Consider the following 14,294-nt stretch of genomic DNA (forward strand, 5'->3'; position numbering starts at 1 on the left):
TCTTTCTCTCCGTCGCTAAAGATGTAGGCGACGGTAAGTCCCTTGAACCATGTAAGCGCATGATATTTTGCAGCCGGAAAGTAAGTTTCATCGGGACAGAGTAGGGTCTGCGGGTCAATCATATCAGGTGTAACCCGGAGGTAACAAGCTAGTATCTTCTGTGTTAGTCGCCAAACTCCGGACGATGATGCGCAAGTAAAACGATGTTCATCAGTATCCAAAAGGTGACAATCTGGGCAATAAGGGGAGTCTGCCAGTCCGATAGTGTGAAGTCGCTGGCGTGTGGCATATTTTTTGTTGGCGATCTGATACCACTGCGAACGCACCGTGGATGACAGAAAGTGGTGGTGTATCGTTTTCCACACTCTTGGCCAGTGAACCGTAGGGTACTTGTTTTCCACCACGTTATGGTGAACAGCCCGCAGAAGGTTGGTATAAAAATCTTTCGCCTTCGGTGGACGTGTGGCGGGGAGGTTCAAGCTGACATAGCTGTAATCAAGAATGAAGGTCGACACATGGGAGAGCTGTGGTGCGACGTGCGCAACCGACACCGGCGGGACGTTAGAGGCTGGCATCAGAACCTGTAGTAAACGACCCGTGAGAGAGGTATATTGACTTTTCCATCGTTTCCTCATGTTGCTCATGTAAAGGGCAGCTGCTCTCGCCCTGACGTTGACCAATCCCAGCCCTCCTTTGTGCACTGGGAGGGTAAGAGTGTCGTATCGTACTTTAAAGATATGACCTGCGGAAACGTAGTAACTGAAGGCCGCCTGAAGCCGGCGACCTATCTGCAGCGGTAGTGGGAGGACCTGTGCCACGTGGTTGAGTTTGGAAGCTACGTGGAGGTTCAAGTATTCAACACGTTGTAGCTGATTCAAGTCCCGGAGCAGGTTCTGTCGCACCATTGCGCGTATGATCTGTAATAACCGTCGGTAGTTTGCTGCAGCTGTTTGACGTACATCTTTCTTGAATGTGATGCCCAAATATCGCAGATCAGAAACTGGTGGGAGGGGAGCGAGGGCTTCCGGTCCGAGACCACGCCCAATGTCCAACGCCGCCGACTTGTTGATGTTCAGAAGACTGCCTGCGGCCTGTCCGTATCGCTCAATCCAGGTTAGTACGCTTTGAACTTCGTCATTGGAACGAACCAGCAGTAGCAGGTCGTCAGCGTATGTCCTATAGCGAAAGGTGACGTCCCGCAGCGTGATACCAGATAGGCGGTGGTTAAGGCCCCCTAGGAGTGGCTCGAGTGCGATTGCATAAAGGTAGGTAGAAAGGGGACAACCCTGTCGTAGAGACCTCTTAATGGGTACTGGTCCTACCGTCCTTCCATTGACCTGGACGTGTGAGCTGGCTGCGGTCCAAAGACGCCGTAGGGTGTCGATGAGGCCCGGGGGGAATCCCATACAGTCCATCACTCGTAGGAGGAAGTTTTGGTGCACTCTATCAAAGGCGCGGTTGAAATCGACGGAGACGATCGCCGCTCTCAGACGGCACGCAGAAGCGATCGCTATTAAGTCCCTGCAGTCACCGGTGGCCGTGTGTATGTTGGCTTCTCCCCCCTGCGACGTCTGTTCTGGAGCGAGGATCATCGGCAAAGTCGTCTTAATACGGCTCGCCATAATCCTGGTGAAAATCTTGTAATCGGCGTTCAACATTGTAAGCGGCCGATAGTCGTTAATCGATAGCCCTCCACCTGGCTTGTGTACTGGTATGAGGAGACCTTCTACAAACGCTGGCGGCACAACACAGTCTGGAGACATAAGTTCGCGAAACATTATAACCCAGCGAGGCATCATGAGGTCACGGAAAGTCCGGTAGAATTCGATGGGCAATCCATCAGGTCCAGGAGATTTATTGGCCGCACCTTTGTCCACGGCGTCTTCGACTTCTTCGAGTGAGATTTCCTCTGTTAGTGCATTCACGGTAGCCTCGTCGATAGTACGTGTTATCTGCTGTAACACTTCAGTAGTGGCCTCGTCAATGACGGTTCTTTCCTTGTAAAGATGACGAAAATGATCCTCCACCGCCTTTACTATGGTTGCTTGGGTCGTACATAAGCGACCGTCGTGTGTCCTGAGTTGTGTGATTAAATGTTGACGTTGTCGGCGCTTATCCGCCACAACGTGGTGCATAGTGGGTTCCTCTGCAACCGTTCGGTCGTGCCGTCGCGAGCGGACTACTGCACCTTCTAGTCGACGCTTCGTCAATGATAGTATGTGAGCCTTGATTCTGCTTTGGTCATGTTGTCTCTCCGGGGAAGGGGGTAAGGCGTCGAGGTCCCTGAGTGCCGCGTAGTAAAAATCGAGGGTCTGTCGATGCCACGCAGTCACGTCCTTGCCATATCGCATAAGTGTCCTACGGATTGCTGGTTTGGCACAGAGGAGCCACCACTCCAGGGTCGAGGTGTATCGTGGGTGGCGGCGTTCACAGTCAGTCCACGTTACTGCAACTTGCCGACGGCAATCCAGGTCCTGGAGATGAGTTATGTTGAGCTTCCAAAAGCCATTGCTGCGCCAGACTTGTTGGGGGCGTAGGTGTATAGTGCAGATATAGGCACTGTGATCGGAATAGGCTTGAGGCCATAATTCGGCGTCCACCACACCTTGTGTGAGATCTTGTGACACATATATGCGGTCAAGTCGGCTGGCCGAATGACTGGTAAGATGAGTGTGGCCAGAGCGGTTACCGTGGACTTTTTCCCACGTGTCGCAAAAGTGAAGTTCTTGGATCATCGCACCCAGTTCCGGACAAGGCATGTAATGTGGGATTTGGTCCTTGGGATGAAGTACGCAATTAAAATCGCCGGCGAAGACGCTGTGGTCGTATCGTCCAAGGAAAAGGGGAGCGACATCTGTGGAGTAGAATCTGGCGCGGTCGTGACGTCTTGTGGTACCCGACGGCGCGTAAACATTAATGAATCGGGTGTTGAGTGCCGTAAATGCTATTCCTCGCGCGGAGGGAAGAAACGTGACGTCGGTAACTTCAATACCTTCACGCACTAATATCGCCACTCCGGTGTCTGCAGGGCTACCGGGCGTCACATGTGTGGCGTAACCGTAAAAGTGCGGGAGTGCAGTCGTTTTCACTTCTTGTAGGAAAGCAAAGTCAACTCCCATGGCTCGTATGGTTTCTTTCAAAAGTTGGATCTTGACAGGAGAACTGATCATGTTGATATTCATTGTCGCCAGGCGGTAAGCCTGGCAACGCGTTGTTTGGGCGAGGTTATCCATGTTGAAGTTGGAGAGAAGCGAACATCGGAAGTGATGTCACCCCCCGCCAAACGCGGTCCTCCTTGTGCTGCTTATGCTGCATGATCCGGCGGCGCCTCAGCTGGCCGCGGGTCGGGATCTTGTGTCTCGACGTCCTCGGCCCACGAAGCGGGCGCGGATGTCTGTTCATGTTCCATAGCCTCGGAATGTTTGGTAGTAAGGGACCGGGCGACTTCGCTGCCTGCACCGGTACCTTCCCGCTGCTCACTGTTTCTGTCAATGGGCTGATGTTTGAAAGCTGCATGTTTTTCTGTCTGTTCTGCAAGGTTGGAGTCAGTGGAAATAGCCCCAGCTTCGCGGCTGGCTTCTTGAGGGGTCAGTTGTTCTTCCCCGGCCGAATGCGAACCGCTGTGTTCCGACACGGTCCGACGACGGCGCTTTCGGCGTTTCGGTGATCGCTGTTTCCGTACATGGCCTTCATTGTCAGAAGACGGCACTGACTCACGCTCCGCCGGAACAAACGCTTCGGTCGGTACAATAAGGGAATCAATTGCCATCTTGCCGGCGTCAATGTCTGTCGCGTTCGGTAGCTCCAGAGTCGTAGTACTATTTTCCACCACTGGCCAGGTCGGCGGATCATCCAGGTTTTTGTCCGTGGAAAGTGATTCTTGTACCGCTGAAGCGGTCGGTCGTGTCTGTTGTGTGGAGAACGTCGTGAGCGCCGCCGCGTAAGTCACGGGTAGAACAGTCTTCGCCGCTGGTGGTGCAACGTCCTTCGGTGGGAGTTGTGTGATCCGACGCTGGAGGCACTCGGAACGAAGGTGTCCTTCTTTGCCGCATCCGGAACACGTCTTCGGCTGGCCGTCATAAATAACTATGGCCCGGCATCCTCCTATCTGTAGATAGGATGGCACGTGTCGTTGGAGATCTATGCGCACTTGGCGTACTCCATTGAGTACGGGATACGTCTTAAACTGGGTCCATTTTTCAGCCACGTGTTCGTGTACCGTGCCGTAGGGGCGGAGCGCCGCTACAACTTCTGCCGCCGGGAGTTCAAATGGAAGTTCGAATATGCGGATAGTCCGCAGTCCCATTGCGGCATGGCCAACCTCGACGTTGCCAACATTGCCATCTGCGTGGCAGAAGCGGAGTTCTTGTTTCATCTCACGAAGCACCTTGTCGCATGTAGTTTCGTTTATGAGCTTTACGTAGACCGTGCTACTGACGATCGAAAAATGAATGCCGACAATGTCGGCAGCCGGGATCTTGGCTTCCTCTTTTAAAAAGCGTTCGACTTCGAGCGCCTTTGGTCGGGTAAAGTCGTTCCGAAATGTGAATTTCAAGGTTGATCTTCTGTATTGGTTTGCCATGGTCTTGTAGCGCTACGGCGTCACGTTAGTGTCGGCCGAAGAAGTAAACAAGGCGCGCGGGCTCTCTCTGACAGCGGAGAGCACACACCGCACGTCTGCTTCGCTCGGCTGCGAGAGCCGCACTCCCCCTAGACCACGAGCACACTATCTATAACGTTCCTAGGTTGGTACTTGCCCTTGTATTTCACAATGGTTCTTTGTTCCTTTCAGAAGGATCAACCAAGAACAAAAATTAAACAGAAACTATATTCCTTTCCTCATGTGAGAAGACACATTGCCCACCAATGTGAACCCTAGATCATGCTCAAGAGTAGGACAGAAAATATACGTTCTACACAGATAGCGCCATAAACGAAGCTTCACTTCGGATCATCGTCTACTTCGCTGGCACTCTGACGACAGCTATTGACGGACTGCAGTGCCACCGGCGTACGAGGTGGCCAGCTCTAGCCTATCCGCTGTGCGCCGTTGTGACTTCATAAGGCTTCTTGCCTCGGTGTGACATAGGTTAAGCAGCCTATACCGCTCTTCCTACAGCTGCCGATGGTGTCTGTTACTTCTCTTTTCGGTTTTTCTTCTCAGTGTCACCAGTTTTTGGACTGCGTTTCTTCCTTTGCTGGTAATACGTAGCCGCTACTTGCACACCAAGCCCGACCAGCGTGTGGTCTTCCTGCCAGTGGACTTATATTTCGCAGGCCACTGACGCGTTGATTTTCGGATTCTCTCGTCGCTGCGTAGAATCTCGTAGCTACTTGCCGGATGCGCTGTTTAAGCGGGGCTATTCCGACAAGTTGGTGAAGTTCCATTGTGAGGCAATCACGTGGTAAATGCAGTGCAAGCCTGAGGGCTTTGTTCTGCACGGTTTGGAGCGACGTCACTGATGGCCGGCCATGTTTCCCCAAAATATGGCGACGTATTCTAACACAGGGCCAGATGAGTGTTAGGTACATTGTCCTGCCGCAGTCTGGGGGTAGCGGCGTCGTCTCTGGGTTGGGTAGCGGGTACAGAATCCGCATCTTGGCCAGCGACTTTGCCCGCACCTCCCGGATATACGCCTTCCACGTCAGGCTCATGTCCAATGTAACGCCGAGGTACCGACCAGTACGTGACCATGGGATGGGACAACCCATGATCTGCACCGGCCAGATTCCGAGTGAATATCACAGTCTGCCTCTTTACTGCGTTGAATTATCCGCTGTTGTAGCTGCGTCTGCTTGAATATCCGTTCTTCTGGATGTGATGCAGTGCAACGTGACTGGCAGGAGCCAGGCTAGGCGGTACTGCAGCGGCCTCTGGCTACTGCTCGCTCCTCATGGAGACTTGTAACTTATCCGTCCAGCAATGTCGCGGCCGCGTGCACGAGCAGCGCCGTTCCTCCCTGTGCAGCGTAGTTTTGCGGACGATGTCCCTGGGCACCATAGCACTTTGAACCGTCGGTTCATCCGTGGACTGTTTGATCAACATGACTACTATTTCGTAGAGTAAGTGAGGATAGTGTAACGACATCAAACTCTGAGTTCCGTGTTTTACAAAACTTAGTTTATCAAACATCGACATCAAAGAATATGTTATCACAATCATGATAGAAACTTCAAGAATTATAAAATACGCAACTCTTGAATGAACGGGTAATGTAGAAACACCGAAACGATTAAAATAAGCGGTTCTAGGCGCTACAGTCTGCAACCGCGCGACCGCTACGGTCGCAGGTTCGAATCCTGCCTCGGGCATGGGTGTGTGTGGTGTCGTTAGGTTAGTTAGGTTTAAGTAGTTCTAAGTTCTAGGGGACTGATGACCTCAGAAGCTAAGTCCCATAGTGCTCAGAGCCATTTGAACCATTTTTTTGACTAAAATAAAAATGGAAAACTGGTAGTAGCTAATCTCAGGCAAGATCAGTTTCGATTCTGGGGAAATGTAGGAACACGAGAGGCAATACTGACCCTACAACTTGTCTTAGAGGATGGGTTAAGGAACGGAAAACCTGCATTTCTTGCAGACTTAGAGACAATGTTGATTAGAACACACTCTTTGGAATTATGAAGATAGCAGGGGTAAAATACAGGCAGCGAAACGCCATTTACAACTTGTACAGAAACCAGACGGCAGTTTGAGTTGAGGCGCATGAAAGGGAAGCGGTGGTTGAGCGAAGAGTGAGACTTCGTTGTAGCCCACCCCCAAAGGTATTCAATAGTACACTGGACAAGCAGCAAAGGAAACCAAAGAAAAATTTGCCGTAGGAATTAAAGTTCACAGAAAGAGATAAAAACGTTGAGGTTTACCGATGACACTGTAATCCTTTCAGTGCGTGGGTGAGCAGCTGAACGGTATGGACCGTGTCTTGAAAGGAGCATATAAAATGGACATCAACAAAATCAAAACAAGATAATGTAATGTTGTCGAATTAAATCAGGTGTTGCTGGGAGAATTGGATTAGGAAATAAGACACTTAAAGTAGTAGAGGAGTATTGTTATTTGGGTAGCAAAATAAACTATAATGGGCGAAGTTCAGTGAGGCTTTTTGCGGATGATGCTGTACTATATCGAGAGGTTGTAACAATAAAAAATTGTACTGAAATGCAGGAGGATCTGCAGCGAATTGACGCATGGTGCAGGGAATGGCAATTGAATCTCAGTGTAGACAAGTGTAATGTGCTGCGAATACGTAGAAAGATAGATCCCTTATCATTTAGCTACAAAATAGCAGGTCAGCAACTGGAAGCAGTTAAGTCCATAAATTATCTGGGAGTACGCATGAGGAGTGATTTAAAATGGAATGATCATATAAAGTTGATCGTCGGTAAAGCAGATGCCAGACTGAGGTTCATTGGAAGACTCCTAAGGAAATGCAATCCGAAAACAAAGGAAGTAGGTTACAGTACGCTTGTTCGCCCACTGCTTGAATACTGCTCACCAGTGTGGGATCCGTACGAGATAGGGTTGATAGAAGAGACAGAGAAGATCCAACGGAGATCATCGCGCTTCGTTACAGGATCGGTTAGTAGTTGCGAAAGCGTTACGGAGCTGATAGATAAACTCCAGTGGAAGACTCTACACATAAAACCAATCTTCGGACTGACGACCACAACAACAATAATTACAATAGTAATAACAGAAGAATCTTAATAGACTTTATGAATGTAAGTTATGTTTAAATCTGTAGTATCATGGAAATGACTACAGTGTTATCTAAACAGTACCATCATAACTTTCAGTGGTAGATCATGCTGGAGAAATGAAGGCAGATTGTATCTATAAATGGCTCTGCACGTGTGTTGGAGGGTACTGAAGATAGATTACATCGGGTTGCAAACAAATTTAAGAGGGAGGACACTATCGTTATAAAAGAAAAACAACTACCCTTCCTCTGAAACTGGGAACGTACGTGATTTCAGTGATGATTCAGAAAAATCGTCCAGTCCACTTGTATCCTACTGAACAGAAAGGAGACTGAAATGATTTAGGTTGAAATATAAACATCACTCATGCGTTACGCTGATTCAACATCTGCTTCAACCAGTCTGGGTTCACGTGTGTATATCACCATAGTCGAACGTTGAAAGTATTAGTAATTCTACGAACTTCTCTCACGGTTCCAGATGATTTCCGTAGGGCCTGAGAGAAAACTACGTCTTCATACAAACTGCAGTGTAGTTCGGCTGTTTGCTCAATACTCAGCAAGTTTCTATGCTTCTATAACTGTTAAGACCGAGGATCGGTGAGACTAAAATTGGTGTAATGTTACATGTTTTTACGAGGGATGCTTTTTATCAGTATCCAGTCAGTCTCGAAATTAAAACCATAGTGAAAATATGATGAAGCTTCGCACAGATGTGTTGCACAGTGTTTCTAGTATGTCAATCAATCACGTAACGTTGCAATTTTAAATTCTGAGCGACATTCAGCGTGTAAAGATGCCTAGAAGAATAAGTATGAAGTGAGTGCGCTCATTCGATTTCTTTTAGCTGACGGGGTTCGCCCAATTTCCTGCATCCCACATGAAGTAACGGTCATGCATGACATCAAAGCGCAGCAATCGCGCTGGAACGTTGAAAGAGCACCTACAGACGATCAAGACGTCTCAGAAGGAAGTGAGTGCCAACTGAGTGTCTTGTTCAGCGAGTGCATCAGGCGATTCGAGAACACCGTCTATATAAGGCAACTCAGAACAAGCGAAAATTAATGTTGTCACTAGGTGACGTCCTCCTTTATGACAAAGCACAGCTCCACACTGCTGGTGTAACGAGGACACTCCTCCAGTGTTTTCGATGGATAGTCATTGATCATCCATCATAAATGCCAGACTTGGCTTCCTGTTTGCTTACAAGAATCGCTGGCTGTAAGGACAGCATTTTGTCACAGATAAGCTAAGACCAATTTGGAGAATTGGCGGAAAGCACAGGCGGCTATATTCCATGATTAGGCTAATGGAATGTTGTTATAAGGCTATGAAAATGTGTAAGACGGAGCGGCGACCATATAGAGAAGTAGCTGGAAGCTGTAGATAAATGTTGCAAATGAAATGTTTTTGATTTTCACTGTGGTTTACATTTCGCGAACAATCGAACCTTGAGAAAAAAATTGCCCTCGTAGTTTCAGACCAAATCGTCTGTGATAAGGCTGCTAAGTCAGTGTTCACATACTGGATAAGTATCTTCACTTTACGGCTCATCAGCGAACTTGCAGTAGGTCAGACTAGTTCCACGTCATTTAAAAAAAAGAGAAATGTTTTGCCCCGTCACATCAAATCCTCGTTTGAGACCAGATTTACATACTTATTTGTGTTTTTCATTTTTATTTAGTTGGAAATTTGTGTAAATATCAGAAAATTACACATGACAGAAACTCAACTCCATTAAAAGAACCAGTCAAAACGTTTTAACAGTACATGAAATTATGAATTACAGAATGAAAAGGTCATTAGAAATAAAAATGATACAAATAATAGTAATAATTAGAATACACATGTAGTTTAAGAATTTATAGGTCTTAATGATAAGTAGCTGAAAAAGGGGACGGCGTACCTATTGCTGTGAATCATTCCTGCTTCCTCGTAAAGTGATTTAGAATTACGACGGAGAAGCCAAATCCAAATACACGGACCGAACTAGGTGGCGCAGTGGTTCGCACGCTGGACTCGCATTCGGGAGGATGACAGTACAACCTCGCATCCGACTATCATGATTTAGGTTTTCTGTGATGCCCCCAAATCGCTTCAAACAAAGGTCTGGATGGTTTCTTTGAAAGAGGACGGCCGATTTACTTATCCATCCTTCCTAATACGAGTTTGCGCTCCGTCTCTAATAACCTCGCTCTCGACGGGATGTTAAAACATAATCACCTCCTCCACCACCAAATACCCGGATTACGCAAAAGGACCCTAAATACTATTCGCATGAACAGTTTTTCAACTTCTCTGTGCATCTGAATGATGCACGATTATGATAACACAGTCAAATAAATTTCACGTACCAATTTGTCAAACCTACTGTCACCGTTCCACTGATTTTTGTGACTTACATTCCCACAACAGAATGAAGTGCATCTAAAATATTCCTTGCATGGAATAAATAGTTTTCCAGGAGAAAACCCCGGCGCTTGTAGCTAACATACTCAAGGAAGTTCAGTGAACGTATGTTTCGCAGAAAGTTTCGTAATTCGTTGAATAATACCGAACATGTGCGCTCTCAATGAAGGTATTCCTTTGGCTTCAGTCCAGTTAATGGGTGCTGTCATTCTTTTAATATATTACTGTTGAAAACAAGAATGTTCATTAGATATACTCACTGATGAATGTTTCTTCCAGTTCCATTAGCGTATGGACCGAGGGAGGAATTGCTTCTTAAATGCCTCTGTACACGCTGTAACTGGCTTAACGGCCCATACAGGAGTGATACGTAGCGCTGTTAGCGGTCGTCTCGTGATCATCGGTCGACGAGCGTTTAGTGTTTTTTCTTACATTTCGCCAGCACGAGTGGCCAGCGTTGTCAGACTTTCAGCCACTATTCCTGGAGGCGGAAGGGAGTCGCGCCCGCGGTCGGAGGTTACACGAGTACTCGCCACGCCGACGTCTAAGGGTCATCACCGCTCTAGTTCTCCCCTTGTTACCAGCAACGGTTGTCCGCTACAGCGTGGCAACTCAAGCTCTCGTTATCTTCGTTATTGTTGAAACTGCTGATGTGCTTATTAATTTGCGTGGTGATAGTTCTTCTCCACAGCGAACACTTGCATGTCAGCGAATTTTATTGCGTGCTCAAACTCTCAAAATCCATGCTCCACTTCAGTCGAATCCTCTATCTGCTGCCGTTATGTTTGACGATCGTAGTAGTGATGGGGCGTCCCATAACTCAAAAGTAGACTTTTTCACATGTACGCGATATGTGGTATACGCCCGACACTAAGAATTGGCCCCTTTGTCCTTTGTTAACGCATCAGCCTGAAACTGGTTCTAATCTTCTTGGTCAATTTGTACAAAACCTTCACGCCATATTTGTGCTATATACGGGCTTTCTGCTGCACATTCACAGAGTGAATAGCAGAACTTGTCGTATATTGCACCACCCACGGCGTAAGATCTGTACACAAACAGACCACGAAGGTCAGAGAGTGTCTCAGATCATGCAAGGATACACGACTCGTTCAGCAGAGGTATACATGAGCCGGGTAAAAATATTCAGCACATCTTAAGTGAGTATCTCCAAAATATTATAACATATAACGACAAAGAATGAAAGTTTGCTAAGAAACAGTGTCCACTGTACCACTAGTGCTGACTGTGTGCAATATTCTAAAGTATAAATTCTAGTGATCAAGTATAATTATGCAAGAAGTAGTTATCATTGTTTCAGGGTAGCACTGGAACATCCAGAAGATAGACTTTCAGTGATCCCTAAATCACTATTACTACAGATTTTAAGCCGACAAAGTAAAAAAAAAATTACTCAATAGAGCTAACGCTCGTTCTGTAGAAAAAAGACTTCCTTGACACACATGATACCTTCTCACAACTACAAGATACAATTGGAGAAGAATCTGGCTGACAAATTTCGAAGGCATAACACTTTTGGCGCGATGTAAGATAGAAGCAGAACCATTATACAAAAATTTGATAAAAAATAAGGTTGGGAGTGTCGTAAGTAGTCTTTCAATCCGGCCAGTCTCAAGACCTTTCATGATGTCAGGAAAACACCGGTGTTTCTCTTTATATCTACAATGTGGAGTCACGTTAGTATGATCGCTGCCAAAAGCCTCAATAACGATTGTTTGCTGTGTGGACTGCTGCTAGACGTGCAGGAATATGGACAGTGAAATTCAGGAAGGTATCGACAGGGATGTGGAGCCATGTCGACTCCAGTGTCGTGGCCAGCTGCGGTTGGGGTGAACTGCCCGAAAAAAGAGATGGTCCCACAGGTTGTAGATTGGGTTTAAATGTGGATTTTGGTGGCCTCGAGAGCACGGCAAACTCATCCTGGTGCTCTTCCAACCACGCAAGTATACCGCGAGATGTGTGACACGTTGCATGGAACTGCTTGTAGACACCATTGTGCCGAGGAAAAATAAACTGTAAGTAGAGATGGACATGAGCCACAAAGACAGATGCATACACGCGTTGATCAACTGTGCCTTCTGGAATGCCGACATCACCCAGGAAATGCCAGATCATAACGCTTCGTCCTCCGGCCTGGACTCTGCCGACATAGCGGCCATCTGCCCGATGGAGCCTAAAACTGACAAGGATACCTGTCACCACTCAGTGAATGTCCAGTTGCGGTATTGGTGTGCAATATCCAGCCTTCGTCTCCGATATCCAGCAGACAGCTTGGGCGCATAAACCACGCGCCTGCTGCTGAGTCGCATACACAGCAGCGCTTGCTGAACACTCGTCGAGGATATACTGTCGGTAATCTCTCGGTCCATCTGGACGGTAACCTACTCAACAGTTGCACGTCTGTTTTCCCGCACACATCCCACAGCCGTTGTTCTCCTGTGTCTTCTACGGCCCGTGGTGCACAACAGTTGCGTCGGCACCGGTTAAGATAGCGACATTTTGCCATGCAGTATATACACTAACTACGGCGGCACGAGAACTGTTTAAAGCCGTAGCAGTTTTGGAAATGCTTCCAGCCTTTCCCCGAAAGCCAATGATCATTTCCTTTTGAACGTCAGATAAATCGCTCCGTTTTCACATTACAACTACCGCACTGTTCCCCCTCCCCCCCCCCCCCCTCCTCCTCCTCCCTCCGACACGCTTCATATACCCTTCACTGCTATTGCTTCCACCTGTCGTCTGTGAGTGGTTATTGCACTTGGCGTCGGAAATAGGCACATTAATATGAATGGTCACATTAATATGATTGACTGTATCTTTTATCAGAGTACAGAGCAGTGTTTGTGCTGAAATGTTCATGGGTGCTTGTTGTAATGGTTCTTTATTTACGTGACCATTACGGCACTCCAACCCCAGTTCTCGGTACCAGTAATATCGTACTACTTTTCTGCGAAGTAACAGACATATTTTTGTGACAATACTCACATTTGGTTTTATTAATGTATAGGTACTCCGATGTATCGATACATTACAGTGATATGGTTCTTGTGTGTATTCATTTCTGTGAGACTGTCATAATCTTTGACTTACTTGTCACCGTTTTGGCGCGAATGCGCACAGAGCAGTCTTTGTTTCACTTTGCAGAAATTAAGTTGTTATTTCGCTTTGTAAACGAACAGTCAAGTCTTGTGTTTGGTTAAAGTGGAAAAATATATGAAGGTTCATACAAAACTTTTTCTTGATGATGTGACAATGAAGAAGAAGTATATGTGAATTTACAAGAAGTTCAATAAAAACGTAGATCGTGAACACCAAGTCAAAAATTATTTCTACCATACCATTATTCTGATCTGGGATTGTTTGATCGTTAAGAATTTCCTGAAAAACGCAATTGTTAGGTCTTCAAATATTGCTAAAATGCAGATCTGGACCTTGTAGCAATCAAAGTGGAATCAGCCTAGAATCAACAAGATGAGCCATAACAGCTTCGACGAAATGTACGTTGGAATCCATTCAAGATAAGTGCCGAAATTAATGACTTTTTTACAGTGACTTCATTATTTCCATTCTGACGATACCATCCACTGTCAATAACTTTGTTGTTGTCCGATAAAGCGAACATATGCTGCGTGAGCAACATTATTAATCTGATTTCTAACCTACTTTGCAAGCGGTGGTATTGTTAGATTGTCTATCATTCATCTAAAATTTTAATTGTTATTGATTTGCCACCAACCTGGTCCTTAATTGTGTAAGAGTATTCTATAATGTTGCATGGTACTGGTAGAAGATAAACGGGGGTGCATCTTGAAGGTTCTGTGGTAGAATCCTTCTTGGGTGATGATTTATAGGTTTCAGTTGTCAGGCGTACTCACAGAACGATGTCAGTAAGATACTAGTTAAAGATGATAACTGTAGGCAGCAGACGTTCAGTAAACTATTTAATAAGGTTATTGTAGTATGATAAAATATGGCGTTTCTGTCTTCGATCGCCATACTTTATTTTCAATTACCGGTTTCGGGCTAGCTGCCCATCTTCAGATCTGTTAGACAAAGTTAAAAATGTAATTAGTAAAAGAGATACAGTTAGTGATAGAAACATCTTAGTTTACAAAAAGAAATTTTGGAACGTATTAAATGCCAACATACCATATATTGTAGTTACAG

The sequence above is a fragment of the Schistocerca americana genome, chromosome X, assembly GCF_021461395.2.
Source record: "Schistocerca americana isolate TAMUIC-IGC-003095 chromosome X, iqSchAmer2.1, whole genome shotgun sequence".
NCBI classification, from domain to species: domain Eukaryota; kingdom Metazoa; phylum Arthropoda; class Insecta; order Orthoptera; family Acrididae; genus Schistocerca; species Schistocerca americana.